This window comes from Triticum dicoccoides, chromosome 4B (genome assembly GCF_002162155.2).
Source record: "Triticum dicoccoides isolate Atlit2015 ecotype Zavitan chromosome 4B, WEW_v2.0, whole genome shotgun sequence".
Classification (NCBI taxonomy): Eukaryota; Viridiplantae; Streptophyta; class Magnoliopsida; order Poales; family Poaceae; genus Triticum; species Triticum dicoccoides.
In genome coordinates this window covers 18,544,947-18,552,719 of record NC_041387.1, presented here as the reverse complement: position 1 = coordinate 18,552,719, position 7,773 = coordinate 18,544,947, and the positions used below count along the sequence as shown (strand labels likewise).

Sequence of the window (7,773 nt, the reverse complement as noted above, 5' to 3'; positions counted from 1 at the left end):
TCATCTTCGGCTCCACTTTGAAGGTCTTGAGCCATAATCCGAAGTGAGGGGTAACATGGAGGAACGCTTCGCACACAATGATGAATGAGGAGATATGGAGGATGGACTCCGGAGCTAAGTCATGAAAATCCATCCCATAATAAAACAACAGTCCCCTCACAAAGGGATCCATTGGGAAGCCTAACCCCCGAAGAAAGTGGGATATGAACACCACGCTCTCACCGGGCTGGGGACTGGGAATAACATGTCCTTGAGCAGGCAACCTGTGCGAAATCTCACTGGTCAAGAACTTAGCCTCCCTCAACCTTAATACGTCCTCCTCCGTGATGGAGGAGGGCATCCATCGGCCTTGGAGGTCGAAACCGGACATTGTCGAAGGTCCGATGCGCCTGGAATCTGGAGCCTAGGGTGTTGGAACTCGAGGCGACAGGCGAACTCGTTTTGAGGGTAAAAGAAAGAAGTAGGGCCATGGTCTCTTTATAAGAGGTCGAATACCAAGAGCCCTCCCCGTGACCGTTTGGGACTAGCCTTTAATTAAGGAAACGTGCTAACGGGCACGATTGGGTTACCCACGTCTGTATTGATGAGAATCCCGTCAAAGGAGGGCACACGATCTCTGCTTTGACAAGACGTGCCAAGAAAACCGCCTCGCTAAACGCGCTGAGGTGGAAAAGTGAAAATAATTTGTGTAAAGAGCTTGGCCGTAGTGTTATGACGCACTGCGGAATACGTCAGCAGATTTGATTTGTGTTAATTATTCTCTCTATGGCAATATGTGGAAACTTGTTTTGCAGAGCCAGACACTATTTTTGGTGTTTACAATCTTCTTGAAGAATTTGGAGGAGGAACCCGCCTTGCAATGCCGAAGACAATCTGCGCGCCGGGCTCGTCGTCATTGAAGCCTGGTTCAGGGGCTACTGAGGGAGTCCTGGATTAGGGGGTGTTCGGATAGCCGGACTATACCTTCGCCGGACTCCAGGACTATGAAGATACAAGATTGGAGACTTCGTCCCGTGTCCGGAAGGAACTTTCCTTGGCGTGGAAGGCAAGCTAGGCATGCGGATACTCAAGATCTCCTACCATTGTAATCGACTCTGTGTAACCCTAACCCTATCCGGTGTCTATATAAACCGGAGGGTTGTAGTCCATAGGATAACAGAACAAGCAACTTCATCATACGACAATCATACCATAGGGTAGCTTCTAGGGTTTAGCCTCCTTGATCTCGTGGTAGATCTACTCTGCTACTACCCATATCATCAATATTAATCAAGCAGGAGTAGGATTTTACCTCCATTGAGAGGGCCCGAACCTGGGTAAAATAAAGTGTCCCTTGTCTCCTGTTACCATCCAACCTTGACGCACAGTTTGGGACCCCCTACCCGAGATCCGCCGGTTTTGACACCGACAACTGCCCCATAATATTTCACTAGTGTACTATTGAAATCTGATTGATTTGTTGTTAAACTGGAAGCTTGACTTTCTTGCCACAAATCATTGCTTGCAGTTGGCCACGAAATCTGACCAACTGCTACTTACACGCATATTTACAACGCTAGTTTCCACTTTCCTGTGAGGAAGCACTCACTACGGTTGCTTGGGTTTGGGATACGCAGGTCAGGCTCATGGGGATGGTGAGTGACAAGGCGGGGAGGAACACGGATCTATCTCCCACATCGACTTCATCAGACGTGAGTTAATTTCGGCAAAGCGCAAGCTTTTTATTCAAGTTCTAGATGCATCTTAGGGGATTCAGTTTGGACCTTTGTGCTCCACCTGCCGTTGCTGGATGTCAGTCCTGACTTTTGTCAAATGCTCCACGTTCAGTTATCACTTGAAATGTTGCTGGCTGTTAGTTCAATAATGCAAGCAATTCAGTAATGGGTCAGGTCGCCACCATCTCTGTTTCTTTTTTTCGGTTTGGTTTCGATTTGGTTCCCTTCCCTTCCCTAATGCGGTTCGTTTCCTCACGCGCGTAGGGATGATTATTCGTGATGATGGGGATCCATTCTTCTTCCATGTTGATGCCTCCGATCCTGCCACGATTCGTCTTGTCGTCCTCCCCGGCATTCGCATAGGTGCTAAGCCACTGCCCCATAATATTTCACTAGTGTACTACTGAAAGCTGATTGATTTGTTGTTAAACTGAAAGCTTAACTTTCTTGTCACAAATCATCCCTTGCAGTTGGCCATGAAATCTGACCAATTGCTAGCTACTCACACGCGTACTTACAACGACTAGTTTCCAGTGAGGAAGCACTCACTACAGTTGCTTGGGTTTGGGATATGCAGGTCAGGCTCGTGGGGTTGGTGAGTGACAAGGCGGGGAGGAACACGGATCTGTCTCCCGCATCGACTTCATCAGACGGTGAGTTAATTTCGGCAGAAGCGGAAGATTTTATTCAAGTTCTAGATGCGTGCGTCCTAGGGGATTCAGTTTTGGACCTTTGTGCTATGCGTGCCATTGCTGGATGTCGGTCTTGACTTTTGTCAAATGCTCCACTTTCAGTCGTCACTTGAAATGTTGTTGGCTATTAGTTCAATAGTGCATGCAATTCAGTAATGGGAAACCTGCAGGTTGATAGCCCTCTCTGGTTAATTAGCCATTTGAGAGGCAGTAGGAGCATACATTACTGTGAAATGTTTAAGCTTTTAACTGTGTAACACTTACCAAGCATAACATGATACTTTTGGCTCTTATCACGCTGCAAACAATTTAATAATGGGAGATCTGCAGTTACTTTACCATTTCCGACTAATCAGCCATTTGAAAGGCACACTATAATACTGTACTATTCGGATTTGCCTTGGGTCATAAGGTAATATTCGATCGAAATTGCTCTTCTTCAGTTTAAGAACCTTCTATTTTCATGCGATGATAAGTTGCACATGCTTGTTACCTCATGTTGACAAGTGCTCTGGTTCATCAGCCCATCTACTAGTGCTAGATGTAAGTTGCAAAATTAAGAAATCCTGGAGTGCTACCTGATTGTTGTTGCCTATCGTTCTGACTCAACGCATATAGTTTCAGATTTCGTCAAGGTTACTCTCTCTGCTCTTGCTCATGTGCTCTATCTGTCTACGGCATAGTGAATTTTGCACCAACCTAAAGGTTTTGCTTTTGTTCTAACCACGCCATAGTGTTGTAGGCTAAATTATTATATAAGAAATAAAAAATACTCAATTTCCTTATCTACATGCCCAATCTTCAAGTTTCATAGTACAAGAACAGGATAACCATCCACTTAGCTTATTTCGAAGAAACCATCCTTTAGCTGAGGAGGGTGCTCTTGTTGTTACTCATACAAAGTAATCTCCAGTCAGTTGCAATGCTGGACTCCTCTGGTTAATTAACCATTTGAGAGGCAGTAGGAGCATACATTACTGTAAAATGCTTAATCTTTTAAGCCTGTAACACTTGCGAAGCATAATAGGATACTTCCGGCTCTTATCACAGTGCATATGATTTAATAATGGGAGATCTACAGTTACTTTACCATTTCCGACTAATCAGCCATTTGAAAGGCATTACTGTGAAACACTTCAATTCTTAGCACTGGCTATGCATAATAGAATACGCCCTCTGTCCGGAATTACTTTTCGCTCAGATGGATGTATCTAGCATTGAAATACATCTAGATACATCCATTTGAGCGACAAGTACTTTGGGACAGAGGTAGTACTCTACTATTCGGATTTGCTTGAGTCTGCCACATATTTCATTAGAGTGCTACTGAAGGCTGATTGGTTGTTAAACTGGAAGCTTAGCTTTCTTGCCACAAATCATAGTTAGTTGGCCATGGAATCTGACCAACTGCTACTTACAGGCATATACAACGTTAGTTTCCAGTCTTACAAAGATGGCTCAAAGTGGCTGCTGCATCAAAGTGTCTGCAGCTATTTACTTATATTAAATACAAGACTTCTCTTCTATACATATGTTTGTCAAGGATGAGATCCACATGATTTAGTATTTAGAGTACTTCATAGCTAGCTACTACCTCCGTCCGGGTTTATTAGGCCCAAAGACCACTTTGATAGGACCAAGGCAGTGCTAGAAAGCAAACGCTTGAAAATTAGAGCTGAAATTGGCTAATTAGCAGGCTCTCCTCTAGTTTAAAGTAGATGCTAAATTAATGAGCCGCGGCACCTTACATGCGCATGCAACCGTAATAAACAGCCGACGCAGGAAACAAGGCATTGCATGGGGCGGCTCGCAGGCAAACGACCGCATGCACTGGCTTGCATGCATGGCTCATAACTGCTCACTCGGTTAACAAGGCACCGCATAGGAATAGGGACCGGAAAAATGCTGCTATTGGAGCAGGTTTGGTGTGCGCGGCCTTACATTTTCGGACGGGGCTTCGTGGCCAGGAGGCCCTTTAAACCCGGATGGAGGGAGTAGCTAGCTAGCTAGCTACTTTAGTGTTATGCTCCTATCATGATAAAGAATGAATTTTTATGTTCCTCCTCGTCTTCTTCTGCTCTCTCTGACACCTGTTTCATCTCTGTAGGCAGGTAGGAGGTACAACGGCCAGCGACCGGGACGACACCAACAGCCAAAGGAAGCTTGAGGTCTGCTCCTTCTCCACCAGTAGAGAGGAGCCTCCTTTTTGGGTTCCGCGTGTCTGCTCCGAGCCTACCAGCGCCGATGCCATGGAAGGTACCCTCCACGTCTCTCATCTCTCTGTTCGGTCACGTATGGTTCTATGCTGATTCCTTTTTTCTTTCTCTCTCTCTCTCTCTCTCCGATTTAAACGTGCTTAGATCCTTGAGTCGGAAGGTAGCTTTTATTAATTTGATTGAAACTGCTCTCCAGTGAAGGAGAGCTAGTGCTAAGCAGGTTGGTTCTAGGTAGCGTAGCGAGACACGACGCACACAGTAGTGCTTCTCATCCTCCCCGCTCGCAAGTAGTACTCCCTCCATAAAAAAATAAATATAAATATAAGAGTGTTTAGATCACTAAAGCAGTGATCTAAATGCTCTATATTTCTTTACAGAGGGAGTATTTTTCTTGCAACCTCCTGTGAAAAAAAAGGCTATAGTTTTCTAGTCGTTTTTTTTGCGAATTAAAAAAAATATTTGTGGGTTTTAAAAACATGAATTTCTCGTTACTCTTTTTGACACATGCCTATGAAAAACGGCCTTTCAGTATCTATCGTACGGCGGAGATGTTGAAGAAGAGGCCGATGAGGAGGTTCCTGACGAATTTGAAGAGGTGGAGTGTTATGCAACGACCCAACCCAGGGAGGAGGCCCAAGGCCTCTCGTCGCTCCCGCCTGCTGGAGCCTGGAGGGCTGGAGAGAGACAGAGGAGTGCCACGGCAGCTGAAGATAAAAGGAAGGAAGTGGAGACAGAGAGGGTCGTCGACTAGCAGAAGGAAACTCCTTCCCCCCTTTCATTCTCCTCCCCTATCGTGTACCCAGATTCCTCCTCCCTTCCTTCTTCTGTAATCGAATTGGTGTAACCAGGTGCATAACAATTGGTATCAGGAGTCGTTCGATCCATCTCAGTGACGCGTGATCCATCAGTCCGCAGTGCGGTCGGCGGCGGATTCGTTCCCCGCTGTAATTCCCATCGCTCGGTAGGAACCGCCGATCTGGTTGGTCGATCGGGTGTCGGATCTGGCGCCGAAGAAGCGTGGCCCTTCGGCGGTCGAGCAGCAAATCTCCGCGGCGATGGGGACCGTGGAGCAGCAGAACACGGAGACAAATGCCAAGCTCGACGACATCATTGAACAGCTGAAGGGCATGACCGCGTGGATGAAGGCAATGGATTCCACGACGAAGAGCCTCTCCGAATCCGCGGCGCTTCTTTGGCTACACGCCGAGGATGCATCGACGTGACTGGAGGCGCTTGAGTCACCGCCGACGCGCCCCCAAGGCCCAGCCAGCGCGACCACGATGCCTCCGACTGTGGTTTTTTTGATAGAAAGACTGTAAGGGAACCCCCTACAGTGTAATTGGTGCAACAAACCCAAATTGCAAGTACCATGCCTTGAACCTGGGTGGGTGGGAAGGCATCAGCCCCTTCCCACCACTAGGCCATGCCTTAGTCTGCGACGCCTCCGACTGTGGTGGTGCACGCGCATGGCGGGGAGCGGCCCAGTGGGCACAGCGGGCATCACCAGCAACGGGGGCCGGTTTTGGGGGATCCCCGTTCCCCAAATCCGCCTCTGGCCAACGGTATGCCCTCCTTCGCCCCGTTCCCCGTTCGGGAGTCCTTTTATGAGGAGCGTCGATTTTTGCATCCTACCCCTCTAGGCTCCTCAAAGCAATCTCTAGTTACTGAAGCTTTCGCTAGCCTACCAAGTTCATGAGCAACCTTATTAGCTACCCTATTACAATGTTGAAATCTAGTCAACTGAAAATCGCATGCCATGAAGTAGCAATCCTAGAATACTGCCGCTGCAACCCCCACCGATTGTCCTCCATTCTTCATTGTGTCAACGACTTCCATATTATCAGAGTTAATAATAAGAAGATTGCTTCCCACCTTTTGTGCAAGAATTAAACCAAACCTAAGAGCCATCGCTTTTGCTGTTAGTACATCAACACACCAATCGATCTTCCAATTTCCGCCAGCAATGAAGTTTCCTTTGTCATCTCTGAGCATCGCACCTGCCGTGCCCCTGAGCAGATCATGGTCAAAAGAAGCATCAACATTTAGTTTAACAAAACCCATAGGAGGTCGGCTCCATCCTTCTTTTCTACTAGTCGCACTAGGGGAGTGGGCATTCACATAGTTTGCAGTTTATAGCACGAATCCCCATCGAAATCTGATTCACATCTTGAGATTTCCCTTCATGAACCAACATGCGTCTCTCCCACCATAAATACCAGGCGGTTATCGCGATTAATTCACTTGTATTTTGGCAACCTAACATAGATAGTTCTTGGTGCGGCATAAGAAGTAAAAATTCAAGAACCGCCTCCGCCGCACGATCAATAACACAAGCTTTCTTAATTACCTCGTACATCCCCAGCTTTCCCCAAACCTCTTTTGCCTTTTGACACAGAAACAAGATGTGATTTGTATCTTCTTGCCCATTCGAGCAAGATAGACAAGGGGCGAAACTTTCGTATGTCTATTGGCAAGTGTTCTTTGTTCAGAGATATATAGCAGGCCTTCGTCCTGAAATTCGTACTACTGTTATATTGCATCAACCAAAGGATGTCGATACTGTTAGTTGTTTGGCCTTGTTGCAGGAAGTGGAGCTCGACAACGACAAGGCAGGCAGCAACTCTAAGTTTAGCCAGCGATCATTTGTCAAGCAACCAAATAATAGGGACAGAAACAAGCACCAATCGGCACCAGAGGAACTGCGGAAGGTGGCCGAAAAGTTGGAGGCACTACGGGCTTACCGCAAGGCCAAGAACTTGTGTTTCAAGTGTGGTGAACCATGGGCAAGAGGTCATAAATGCCCCGACAAGGTGCCTCTTCACATTATGGAGGAATTACTGGAATTCTTGCAGCTGGATGATCCTCCTGATCCGCAACACATGTCGGATTCTAGTTCAGAGGAAGATGTGATGTTGCTTACCAATTCAAGATCTACTACATCACCGGTCAAAAGAAGAACCATGCGCCTGCATGGCATGATTGGCAAGCACAGCGTCCTCATTCCGATTGATTCTGGAGCCAACTGTTCTTTTGTGGATGCTAAACTGACAAAGGAGCTTCAGCTTCCCACTTAGCCCATGCCAGCGGCCTCCTACGTCGTCACGGGTGGGGAAACCTTGGCGAGCTCCACTATTGTGCCCCAGTTGTCGT

At 47.0% G+C, this 7,773-nt stretch overlaps 1 long non-coding RNA gene across 1 annotated transcript; it reads left to right on the top strand.

Moving 5' to 3' along the window:
- Positions 1 to 1,975: 1,975 nt before the first annotated feature.
- Positions 1,976 to 4,659, top strand: LOC119293224. Its single transcript, XR_005142984.1, has 3 exons — positions 1,976 to 2,078; positions 2,293 to 2,368; positions 4,515 to 4,659. It is a non-coding gene; the product is annotated as an uncharacterized LOC119293224 (long non-coding RNA).
- Positions 4,660 to 7,773: the final 3,114 nt, after the last annotated feature.